Source organism: Oenanthe melanoleuca, chromosome 4 (assembly GCF_029582105.1).
Source record: "Oenanthe melanoleuca isolate GR-GAL-2019-014 chromosome 4, OMel1.0, whole genome shotgun sequence".
Taxonomy (NCBI): Eukaryota; Metazoa; Chordata; class Aves; order Passeriformes; family Muscicapidae; genus Oenanthe; species Oenanthe melanoleuca.
The window spans coordinates 62,216,490-62,228,279 of NC_079337.1; the positions used below are offsets into that span (position 1 = coordinate 62,216,490).

The 11,790-nt window shown below is 46.9% G+C and overlaps 1 long non-coding RNA gene across 1 annotated transcript; it reads left to right on the forward strand.

Moving 5' to 3' along the window:
• The first annotated feature begins 9,529 nt into the window (after positions 1-9,529).
• On the forward strand, positions 9,530-10,865 carry LOC130252556 (uncharacterized). Its single transcript, XR_008840380.1, has 2 exons — positions 9,530-9,659; positions 10,457-10,865. It is a non-coding gene; the product is annotated as an uncharacterized LOC130252556 (long non-coding RNA).
• Positions 10,866-11,790: the final 925 nt, after the last annotated feature.

Here is an 11,790-nt window from a genome sequence, read left to right on the forward strand (position 1 = left end):
AGATCAGCTTTTAACTACCTGCATGCTTGAACCTTCCACAGCCACAGAAATCTTGCACAAGGATAACAGGTTTGCTCCTAAGTAACATATCATCCAAAGAAAGCACCACATATATGCCAAACTTTCCAAAGGAAACCAGTGATTCTGGACTGCTTTATACCTAAATGCCAGTCCTGAGAGAATTTTTAAGGTATCATAAATGGGAACTGCTCTTTGTAAGGGAAATAATGATAAGGATGCAATCTCTGAAAGATACAGATTGTTCTGCAGAGGGCTGTTTTCTTATCTTCAGGACATTCTTGGGGAAGAGAAAAGAGTCAAAAAAAGTGCTGAGGAAGAAGGAAAGAGATCTAACTACCAATAGGGAGTGATGAACAGAAAGGGTGAGAAAGGACAGTCTTGGAAAGGGGCTAGAAAGTAAAAGACAACAAAGGAGGGGAAAAACTGAGGGAGGCGAGGGGGAGGGGGTAGGGTGTGTGAAACAAAGGTGAAAGAAAGGGAAGAAGAAATGAAAGTGAGAAGGGAAGAAAAGCCACAATCGCGGGCTGAGATGAGCACGTTCAGTTCCTATTTTATTGATACATTTATATTCCAGTCAGTGTTTGGTAGGTGTCTCTAAAGGCTGTGATTTATTATAATTTTTCCTTTTCAGCCCTGTGGAGGAAGGGGCAAAGGCCAGGAGGGGCTGGATTCCTTGCCTAGGGCACGGCAGCTCCTTAGGCTGCCCTGAATTCAGAGAAGTGCTAATGCTCCCTGGAGCTGGAATGCAATTAATTTTCTGTGGCACAATGTTCCAGAAGGAGCATATTTGGGCAGGCTCAGGTTTGTGATTATAGGCTATCCAGCCTGTGTGTGCAAATTGGAGCTGCAGCACCAGCTCTCCACACCGGGTTATTATTTTGCATTTCTGGGTTTTTGGCCTGAAAATGTTTGTTTGCATGACATTTCTGCAAGGGAAGAGGGTGAGCATCTCACTTTATCCACTTTAGTGGTCACTTCAGCTGCCTGGCCAGAGTCCACTTCAGTCAGCAGCAAAATCTTCTCTAACTTATCTCTGGATGCCCTTTATTTATTTTTATTTTATTTTAAATTAAACTTTGTAAAGGTCAGATTTGGGGAGTTTTTTTTTTTTTTTTTTTTGTTTTTTTTTTTTTTTTTTTTTTTTTTTTTTTTTTTTAAGCAAGCACTGAGCAGAGACACTGGATGATTTAGAATAATCAGTTTAAGACCACATGTGACATGTTGCTGTAGCAGCATACTTTTCCATGACAGCTTGTTGTGTGTCACAGGGACATTTGTCACTGAACACTCAATTATCCACGAATTACAGCTTAACTTCATTTACACCATTTCCTTGTAAAAGCCAGGGCAGTCCCCTGAAGCATTGCAATCAGCAGATTATTGAAAGCCAAGAATTTAACTCACACTTATAAATATTTTTGCTTTAAAAGACTTTACTCCTATCTTGAAGTAATAGCAATGGCAATGCTTTTTGGCTGCTACACTCTTCAGAAAGCTTCAGAATTTTCTAATAAAAAAGCCTGTTTTTTTCATCACTGGCCAGAATTTTCTGAGGGGATTTAAGGGAAAAAAAAAAAAAAAAAAAAAAAAAAAGAGACACATTTTTTCATGTGTCTCATTTAAGTTTTCCCTCTGAAACTGGAAATCTGCTCCTGGCACACATCTACCACCTGAGCTGCCAGTTCAGCTGCTGCAGGATGCATGAAGGGATGGGAGGGTGACAAGATTGTCTCAGGTAGTGCAGATTAATTTCTTACCCAGCTTGTTTGTGATGGCACTTTTAGGAACTCCAAAGACTCACAGGTGGGTTTGGACTTTGCTTTATGCTGTGGTTAGAGCTTGCTTTGAGGTTCCTGGTTCCTCAAGCAGATATTGGTTGATATTTCCAGAGCTTTTCTGCATATTCTTTGACTACATCATGTTACAAATTTAACAAAACAGCTCAGACTTAAAGCAAATAAAAAAGTCCAGGCTGCATCCTTTCCCCTGGGCAAGAGGGCAAGTAAAGCCTTCCACTGACTACCTTTCCTGAGGGTAGTGCCTCTGAAGAAGCAGCAATGCCTTTTTTTTTGGGAGCCTGGTCCAAAACTTTTCCAAAGCAGTAACTAACAAATTGTTACCTCTATACAACTGTACCACCCTTTGCTGACTCAATTAGAAAAAGAAGAACTGATTGACCATAGCAGGACTCAGTCCATTCCAACCTCCATTGTTCAATGAATAATTGAAAATGGTTGTACCAGGGAAGTATGACTTCATGGTGTTTGAATAAGATATGTTACCCCATGGAGGCTGATGGAAGGAAGATAAAATATACAGAATACTATATATTTAGACCATTGTTTGGTAGGTGAAATAATATTTCCTTGTGAGTCACTGACTTTGCTTGTGGATCAATATCATGGTACAGAGGCAATGACTGCTCAGGAGGGAGGATGGGAATAATCTCTTTGCTGGCATGAACACTCTGGCAAAACCAGAAGCTCCCAAAGTGCCCTCCCTGTGTAACTGGGATGCAAACACTACTTTGAGAAGGTGCTGCAGGAGCCAGGGTTTTATTTGGGGGAGGATGGGGAAAGAATCTGGGGAGCTGGGTGGTCCCTGTTGTCTGCTAAGGGACTCAGAGCACACCTGTGCCCACAGGGACAGCCCTCTGCTCCTTCTGCCACCAGGTGTGACCAGGCACAGGACAGACCTGCAGCCCCAGCTCTGGGCTCTTGCCCTCTGCTGTCACTGCTGGAGCTGTTTAACTGGGGGACAGAAGAAATTGTCTCTCAAATCCAAATAGTGGGAGGTTTTGCAACTTGGAAAATCCAGCCTGAGCCCTTCCAACCAGCAGTGCCCTGCAAGAAGGCAGGTGCTGGATGGAGACACATTCCTGTGCTCTCAGCAGTGTGCTACAGCTCCCAAGGGTGCAAAACTCTTTGGGAGACTGCTGGACCAGCAAAACTCTTTTTTCCCCTCAGATTGAAGCCAAAAGGCAGTGAGGGTGGTGAGCCAGACCCACCCCTCTACATTTTCCCCATGGAGGAAGAGCTTTTTCACCCTGGCTGGTGGAGGTTCTGCAGCTTCCAGCCCAGGAAGGTGGTAGGACCTTGCCCCTGCTTTGGCTGCAGCTGGCAGCCTGGCAGTGCCCATCACTCACCTGGGCTGCTCCTGACCTCAGTGAGCACTCTGTGGGAGGCAGGTGATCCAGAGTGGAGGTTTGGGGCTGGCTGTGGGGAGGGAGGGTGAAGAATTGCTGACACACAGCTCTTTTCTCCTGCTCAGCTTGGGTTTTGGTAGGAAGGTACTCAGTGCATGGTATCCTCTGAAGGGTGCTTTGAAAGAAGCAAAGGAAGTCAGGCAGGGAGCCTCCATAAATCTATCAGAAAGTTAAATACTGTAAAATCTCCATGTTGTTTACCAGCTGTGCCTACACTGAAGACAGAAATAATCCTGGTAAACATGACCTTTGATCAGCAAGGTGGAGAAATTAGGTCAAGCAGGTTTTTGCTTAGCTGAAACCATAAGCTGGGGATGAAGAGAAATAAAATTCTCTTCCAAAAAATGTATTGGTGAGAGAGCTCCACAGAAAACTGCTGTTCCGCAGCCTGAGGCCAATTTGCTGCTCTTGCAAACCTCCCTTGCACCAAGCACAGAGGGCAAAGGAAGGAGTGTGCACAGCACAGGAGCAATTGCTGCTCCATGGGCTGGGGTTTGGTGCTTAAATTGCCTTGCAGGGCATGCTCTGGCAGGCTTTCTGTGTGACCTTGGGGAAGCCCTGCTGCTGGTTCAGGACAGGCTGTCTGCACCTGCACCAGGCTGTGACACCAGGGCTGTGACACCAGGGCTGTGACACCAGAGTGGCTGGGTCACACCTGGCAGCTGAGAGGGGGTTTCAGTGCTGGCACTGCACACTCAGGCACACACCAGTGTGTGCTTGTCACCTCTGCATTGCACCAGGGGTCATGGCACTGCTGTGGGGCTCCTCCTGTGCCTGGTCTGTGCCATGTGCACAGGGCTCAGTGCAGGCGGTGAGGGACAGCACCCCACCCTGTGCTCTGGAGGGAAAGGAGGTTAGCTCTGTGAAAACACACCCTGGCTCTTTTTATTTACTCCAGCAGTGTGTCCTCCTGAGGCTGGAATTAGTTCTGTCCCACTGGGGTCCTGTGCTCAGCATGAGGTCACAGTGAGCCCTGCCAGCTCTGCTGAGATCCAGGCTGTCCCCAGGGCAATCAAGGCTGAGCATGCTCATCTATAATTAATGGATCCTCAGGAGAACCTGTCATATGGGAAATATGCTACCTCAGAAAATGCAAACAAATAGCTGGTCAGCAGTTTTGGATGGGGCAAGAAGTCCCTGCCTCCACCCTCATCCCTGGGCCCTTGTCTGGGGACCACCTGAGCAAAGACATCTCAGCCTGAAACAGGAAAGAAGAGACCTCATCCTCCCTGGATATTATCTGCCAGACTGCAGGCTTTCCTGCAAGCAGGGTCTGCAGATGTGTGAGCACTCAGGGGGTTAAATCAGCACATGGGTGACATGATTTTACGCCTGTGGGCGGTTTGTTCCAAAGATCAGCTGCTCCCAAAGCAAAAGTAAACTAACAGTGTTTATTGTGAGTCACTTAAGCAAGCAAATTATTAGTAGAATCTCATCTGTGGTTATGCGAGTTGAGACCTGAGGTGAAGGTTAATTATTTTTCCCCCTTAAAAAAAAAAAAAAAAAAAAAAAAAAAAAAAAAAAAAGAAGAAGAAGAAGAAAAAAACCCTGAGGTGCTTTAGGAACTGGCACAGGAAGATGCTTCCTGCACTTATTCAAGAGTGCTCAGTCTGGGTGTCTCAGGGTGCTCCTGGAGCTGGCAGTGCTGCTGAGTTAAAGAGGATGTGGATCTGATTCTGCACACTGAGGGCTCAGCCCCAAAAACCCCTGACATCCCAGACAGTCTTTTCATTAACTTCAAGGGGGCCACAGTCGGGCCCTTGTGAATGGCTGGGGTCTGCAGAGGCACCAGTGCACAAAGCCTGCCCTGCTGCTGCCCTCCTGCTGCCCCTGACCTCCCCTGGAGCTGAGCCATGAACCTCCATGAGCCTGGTCTGAACCTGCCAGAATATGGGTCTGAACATCCCAGAATATGGGTCTGAACATCCCAGAATATGGGTCTGAACATCTCAGAGCCTGGAGCTGAACCTGCCAGAATATGGGTCTGAACATCTCAGAGCCTGGAGCTGAGCCTCCCAGAATATGGGTCTGAACATGCATGAGCCTGGAGCTGAGCCTCCAAGAGCCTGGTCTGAAGATCCCAGGTCTGAGCCTCCCAGAGCCCAGGTCTGAAGCTCCAGATGCCCTCCCTGGTGGGATGGAGGGCTGGTAGCTCTGGGGCTTTTCTCAGGGAGCACTTTGTACATACCCAGTGCTGGGGTGAGGGGTCTGCCCAGGGATCAAAAGCACAAAAGCAGATTGGGGGCTGAAAGGGGATGCTGGGGCATTTCCTTCCCTCCCCTCCTACCAGGAGCATATTTCACCCCATTAGAGGGTCATCTCCATGGAAAGGCAAGACATCATCCCCTGAGGACTGAGCCTTTCACCTGGTGCTGGGGTCAGGGCAGTGTGGGCAGGGTGTGCTGGGCTCCCTCTTGCCCCAGTGCCTTCCCTGTCTCCAAACCTGAGCCACAGCTCATCTGGTGTGTCCAGAGCCACTGCAGACTCCAGCACAGCAGCACCCTGCCTCTTGGAGCTGGTCCTGGTGCTGCCCTGCTGTGTGGGTGCTGCACAGGCTCTAAAGAGACTTGTGGGGACAAGGTGGCCCTGAGACCAGCCAGGGCTGCTCCAAGGTACCCAGGGCTTCTCAGCTTTGGTGTGACCAACAAACTGGGTCTTGTCAGCCTCTGGAGAGGCAGAGAGGCTGTGGGGCTGGGCTGAGCTTGGGTACCAGGACAGAGGGAAGAAGGAAGAGCCCATCCCACTGAAGAGGAGCTCAAGTGTGATAGAACTGTCCAGACTGTGAAAGCTCTCCCAGCACAGTGCTTACCCTCAGTGCTCAGTAAATAAACAACAATAAAACAATGTAGATGTTTTCTGTGGAAGGTAATAGAGTGTGGGTCTCTTGAGTCAAATCTGGAAGCAGTTTAACGAGGCTCCTTGGAGCAGTGGCTCTGTGTTGCTCTCTGTTTGCAGAGCACCATGGTGCTATTCACATGATTTTTAATGCAATAAAATTACACAATAATGCAATACAATAATAATAAATTAGAGCAGAGATGGTTCTCAGACACACCAAATGAGGAAAGGCAAGGTTTCACTCTTGCAATCCCAACTTATTCCATAACCCTAGGCGAACTGCTAGATTTTTCAAAGCAGGTTTTTTTTTTTTTTTTTTTTTCCTTTATTTCAGTGGCCTTTTTAGGCCACTCTGGGATCACTGGAGTCCTCTTTGGGAAAACAGCATCTTAGCATCCCTGTGCTTTTCTTCCCTCACTGGTGAATGCTGCAGAGGGAATTATAACTCTACAGACACCGTGCTGGTAAGTGTAGTATCAAATTGGGCTTTGCTATTCATTTTCCCAAGATCCAGCAGGGATCACTCAGCAGGAAATAGGTGCTGCCTCTGTCCTGGGAGACAAGATAGGAAATGTTAATTCCTGAGAGCACAAACCTGGCAAAGATCTGGCAAAATGCAGCCACAGGGCAGCCAGCAGCCCTTGGAACTGCTTGTCCCAGGGAGCTGCAGCTCTTTGCTTTTCCTGTTTGGTGTCTGCCAGCAGTGGGAACTCCTCGATCCATTCCCCAGAGCAGTGGGGAACCTGTCAGCTCACAACCCGGGTACCACAGCCTTCACATCCAGAGAGATGCTTCCCCTCCTCTCCTGGTCCCTAAAACGTCTCTATCTGAAAGGAAAAGAAGTTTAGCACATCAGCAGTCATGTTCAAATTCCAAGGCTAAGCACGGAGCATGGGAGAGAGAGGGGCAAAAAAAAAAATAAAAAAAAAAAAAAATCAGGTGCTTCTCAAAAACAATCAACCTGATTCACATGCAGCTCAGCAGCTTTTTTGATGGCTCAATTCCAGATTTCACAGCTATTCAATAGTTCTCTTGTGTAGCTGATCCTTGTCTTAGAATTCAGCACAACTCAATCCATTTTCCCTTTTCTTTCTATAAACACCCCCCCCTCCTCCTCTTCCCCTCCCTTCTTTTTCTTGATTTACATCTCTAGGGAGATGGGAATGTGAGGGAGAAGCTTGTAGCCTTCCTTCCTGGGGGGCCTTGAACTGGTGTCCCCTGTCTCAGGTTCCCATTGTCCACGCTGCACAAGCCGCAGCCCCTGTGCTCTCCAGCCCTACTCAATTGGAATTTAAATGCTTCATGATTGTTGTCTCACAGAATAGGAAAGTGCTGCATTAAAGAGTAAATTACAGCAGACAAGTAACTGCCTTGGGAAGGAGTGTGAAAGGAGAGATGAGACCAGCACAATGCCCGCTTGCTAAAGAGGTTTTTTTTCCAAAGATGAAACAATCTTCCTGGTTCGGTCTCCTAAGGATAAATATGATGTGGGCAGCGTGGGTATGGGGCTTTGTCTGGGAGGACAAGTGCAGCATGCTCAGCTGGAACAGGCCCATGGTGTGCAGCTTGGACTCAGATATGAATATGAGCCAGCAGCGTGGCTGGAGCTGGGCTTGACATCTGGTTCCTTACGTGGGCTCCAACCAGGCAGTTTAACTCTGCTCCAAAGCACTAAGCAACTTGCAAGGAAGAGAAGAGGTTTGCACATTTCCTTTTGCTGCTTTCTGAGCACAGGCAGAATGTTGAGTTTGCTTGTGGTATCTCCCACTTAACGCTGAGACCACCCCAGAGATCATCATCCTCTCCTCAGCCCCTCTGGTGATGACCATTTGCTGTTTAAGCAATCTGGGACCCCTTCTCCCTTCCCTGTGCTGTATCTACCCCAGACCTGCTTCTGCTTAGTCCAGCCTCCACTTTAGTCACCACTGGGACAGCCACATCAGACCCTGAGATATTTTTCCCTTTTTTATAGCCTTACCCTTAGCAAAGAATTATTTTCTGCCTGAAGGACAAATTGTGCCCTGGTAGTAGTAGAAATCAGCCTGTGACTTCTTATAAGGATGCTTACAGATGCATTGCTCATTTGTGTGAGATGGGGTTTCTCCAGCAGGAGTGGCAGAAAAGAAAGGCTTTGACACTTGAGGAAAGGAGACTGTTAAAATTATGATTAATATTCATCCACAGCATCTGAGGGAGAAACAAAAATGAATTAGTCTCAGTGGCTCAGCCACAGTGCCAAGATCAGAATAGAGACCAGCCACACAAAAAGGGAGCAAAATTCAAGTATTTACCCTTGAGAGATATTGATGACATCTGTCTCCTTAACATTTTAGTCACCTTTGCAGAGCCTGTCATATTAATAGAGGATTCATGAATTAAACCAGCCAGGTGGTATAAAGCATAGGTCACAGAAGCCCTGGGAAAAGCATCAAAAAATGGCATGTTCACTGAGAGAAGAGGAAAAAAAAGATCAGGAGAATTTCTCTCCCCTTTGCTCAACAGCATATGCCTTTCAAACTGTTCATTGAAATAAGGTGCCATGGACAGAAAGGAAAATAATGCAGAAATATGATTAAAAAATGAAAAAACCCCAATGTGCACACACACACACACACACACACACACACACAGAGGCAAGCAGGCAGGCACACAGTCCTTCCTACTCCAAGATCATGGTGGATGCTTTTCCCTGAGCCAGCTCTGAGTGGCTCCTGTTTAATTACTCCTCTGGAACCACTGGAGAAAAGGCTGTGCCAACAATTCTCTCTTTTTTTTAATTTTTTTTCATTTGAAACTACATGTGAGAAATGCCCCTTGGCTTAATGTTGAAAATGAATGTCTCAGTGCTGAAATACTTTTTTTTCTTAGGTTGCTGTGTTTTTTTTATTTAGTGGTCATTCTGAAATGAGGCTTTTCAGATAGCCTTCACAAGGACTCTGACACTTCTCCTTGCCTTTGCATGTTGTGAACCCCAATATTTTGATAAAACTGGCTTAAGGAATGAAAACAATCTATTATTCTGTATTTCACTCAGAAATTTTTTCACTCAAACTTTTGGAGCCCACAGCCAGGTGCTCTGCAAAGCACTTCAGGATTGTCTGAAGTCCCACAGAGGTACCAGCATTTTGTCTTTCTAAACCCAACTCTACATGTAAGTTTTGCAGGCAGGGAATAATTTTTTAAAAATGCCTTTTCCTAATCAGGTGTTCTAGTTCTCTTGACTTGCCAGGCTCAACACTATGTTGATTCAGGGCCTTGTGGGCAAAAACAAATTCTGCTGAAAACAATAGGAAAACTAGGCTTGGAATCAATGCACACACAATGCAAAACATTTTGCTCTGGGACTTCTGAGGACACCCAGCATGGTGTCATCAGAGGGCTGGCATCCTTTGGGAAGCCTGCAGCCAGCTCAGGGAGTGCCAGCACCTTCCATGGCCATGGCTCAGGCTGTTCCTGTGTCCCACAGCACATGGAGCTCTGCTGGGAGCACACAGCTGAGGAATCTCCACGTGTTTGGAGAGCCCTGCCTTTCCATGCCTCTCCCAAGAAGACATGGATCAGGAGCCAGCCAGGAGAGGATCTGGGGATGTAGTAGGTAAGTTCAGCTCTCACTCTCTTCAGGCATTTTCTCTTACCAAAGACAGCAGCCTTTGGGCTGCTCTTGTATTGCCAGCAGTGCTGTGGCCACATCCTTTGGGCAGGTGAGCCCTGGCTGTGGCCCATGAGGGGACAGCTGATGGTGCCCAGAGCCAGGACAGAGGCTGCAAGCATTGAGATCCCTCTGCCTGGCATGGCACAGGGGCCAAACTCCCTCTAGCAGAAACCCCAGCCCCTGTGCACCCTTTCTCTGCACTTGCTGGTCCTTAGATGTCCCTCACTGCCCTGAAAAACGCCATCTCCTCCCAGGTGTGCCCTGCCTGCTGCTCTCAGCCAGTTGCCCCAGTCCTGCAGGACTTCTGGCAAGCAATTTGCATAGGTGTCAATTAACCCAACCCAGTGGTGCCTCCAGATTCCCACTAGCACTGAGAGCAAAGAGCTGCTGCATCTTCTGTGCTCTCTGCTCTCCCTCGCAGGCAAATGCAAACACCAGGCTCCCAAGCACCAGCCCTCACTTTGAATTTCTCTGCTTTGCCTGCTTGTCTTCCAGCTCTTTAGCATGTCTTGAATGTGGTTTATTGTCCTCTAATAAAGAAAAGAGCATTGCTCTCCAGCAATGGCAAGATCCCAGCTTTCCTGCCCTGCTGCAGAGCCAATTCCAGCCAGGGAAAGCAGCTATCACTGGAGGTTTTAAATAAACCAGCTCTCCCCCCAAGAGCCCTCTGTTATATAATGCTCTCCTTCCTCTCCTTTTAATGAAAACAACCAAGTAACTGTCTATTTTTACTCTGTCAGGGACAGATCCAGCAGCCCCAACTTGTGCTTGCCCGTCTGGAAATCAGTGGGAGCTGTGCCTGCATGGGAAAGAGCTGCAGGACCACGATCAGGAGTGGCTGACATGAAATGGGGCTCCCTGCTTCGGTCTGGGAGAGGCCAGAAAAACAGAGGCCACAGCATGCTGCACAGTTTGCAAGTGACACTTGGTGTTAGCCAAAATACACATCAATACAAAGGAGGCGTGTGTGGTCAAAGGCACATTCCTTTACCACACTATTACTGTAATATCCCACTGCCTCCACATTAATTTGTTCCCAGGAAATTCCATCATCACTATTTCAAGCTTGTGGCTGTTCAAGCCACTCAGGATGATGGGAAATTACCCTGCTCAGGAAAACAGAATAATAAAAGCAGTGATTAAATTTGCCTTTATTCTTAGTCTGCACACCCTTATCAATCTCTGGTGAAATATTTTTTAGTATAGAAAGATTCCAGGTATGTTCTTAATAAACTTTGAAAAATCAGCCAGAAGGGAGGGTGTTTTGGATTTTTTTTCCTACAAAGTCCAAAGAGTAATACTGTCCCCAAAGAAGTTCCCACAATAAAATGTTTAGAAAAAAATTTATTAAAAGGGATAATGTACATCAGAAGAGCTGAGCATATGCAGTGGGAACACTGCCAGACTGAATCTGACCTGCCTGTGCTAGTGGTCAGGGCATCTGGCCACTGGGTCCAGTGCAACCAGTGCTGACTGCTCCTAAAGAAATTTACCTGCTGTGGATAAAATGTCCTTCCCAGCTTGGTAATCAGATCTTCCTGAGCCTAAAGGATCATATCTCCTCCAAAACACATTGTGCATCCAGACCTTACTGCTCTAGCAGTTATGGATGGCAAGAGTCATGTTCAACATATCCACAAACCAACACAAAAAAAAATTAAATTTAACACTACACAGATCTGTCAGTGTTTCTATATGGCAGCAGTTTCACAGTTGAATAAATATCTCATTCTATAATACCTTTTCTGATTTCAAATGAAGCTACTAAAAAAATCAAGCCACTGCTGCAGCCCTGTGCTGTCATCCTGTCCCAGCATGTGCCTTGAGCATCCCTACATGCAATGGAGATTACCAAAGAGTCTGTTCTCACATTCCCCATGTCACTGCTCTTATCTCTTATTTTTTAAAAACAAGGCTATTTTTGCATGGAAACATAGAGCTGAAAACCTGTTCTGCCTTTGCCAGCTGACAAGTGACTGATCCTCAATGAGCTCCATTTCTGGTGGGTTTGGCAGGGTCCTGCCTTCACAGAGAGCATCACAGACTCAGGAGGCAGCTCTGAGTGCAGCTGCCC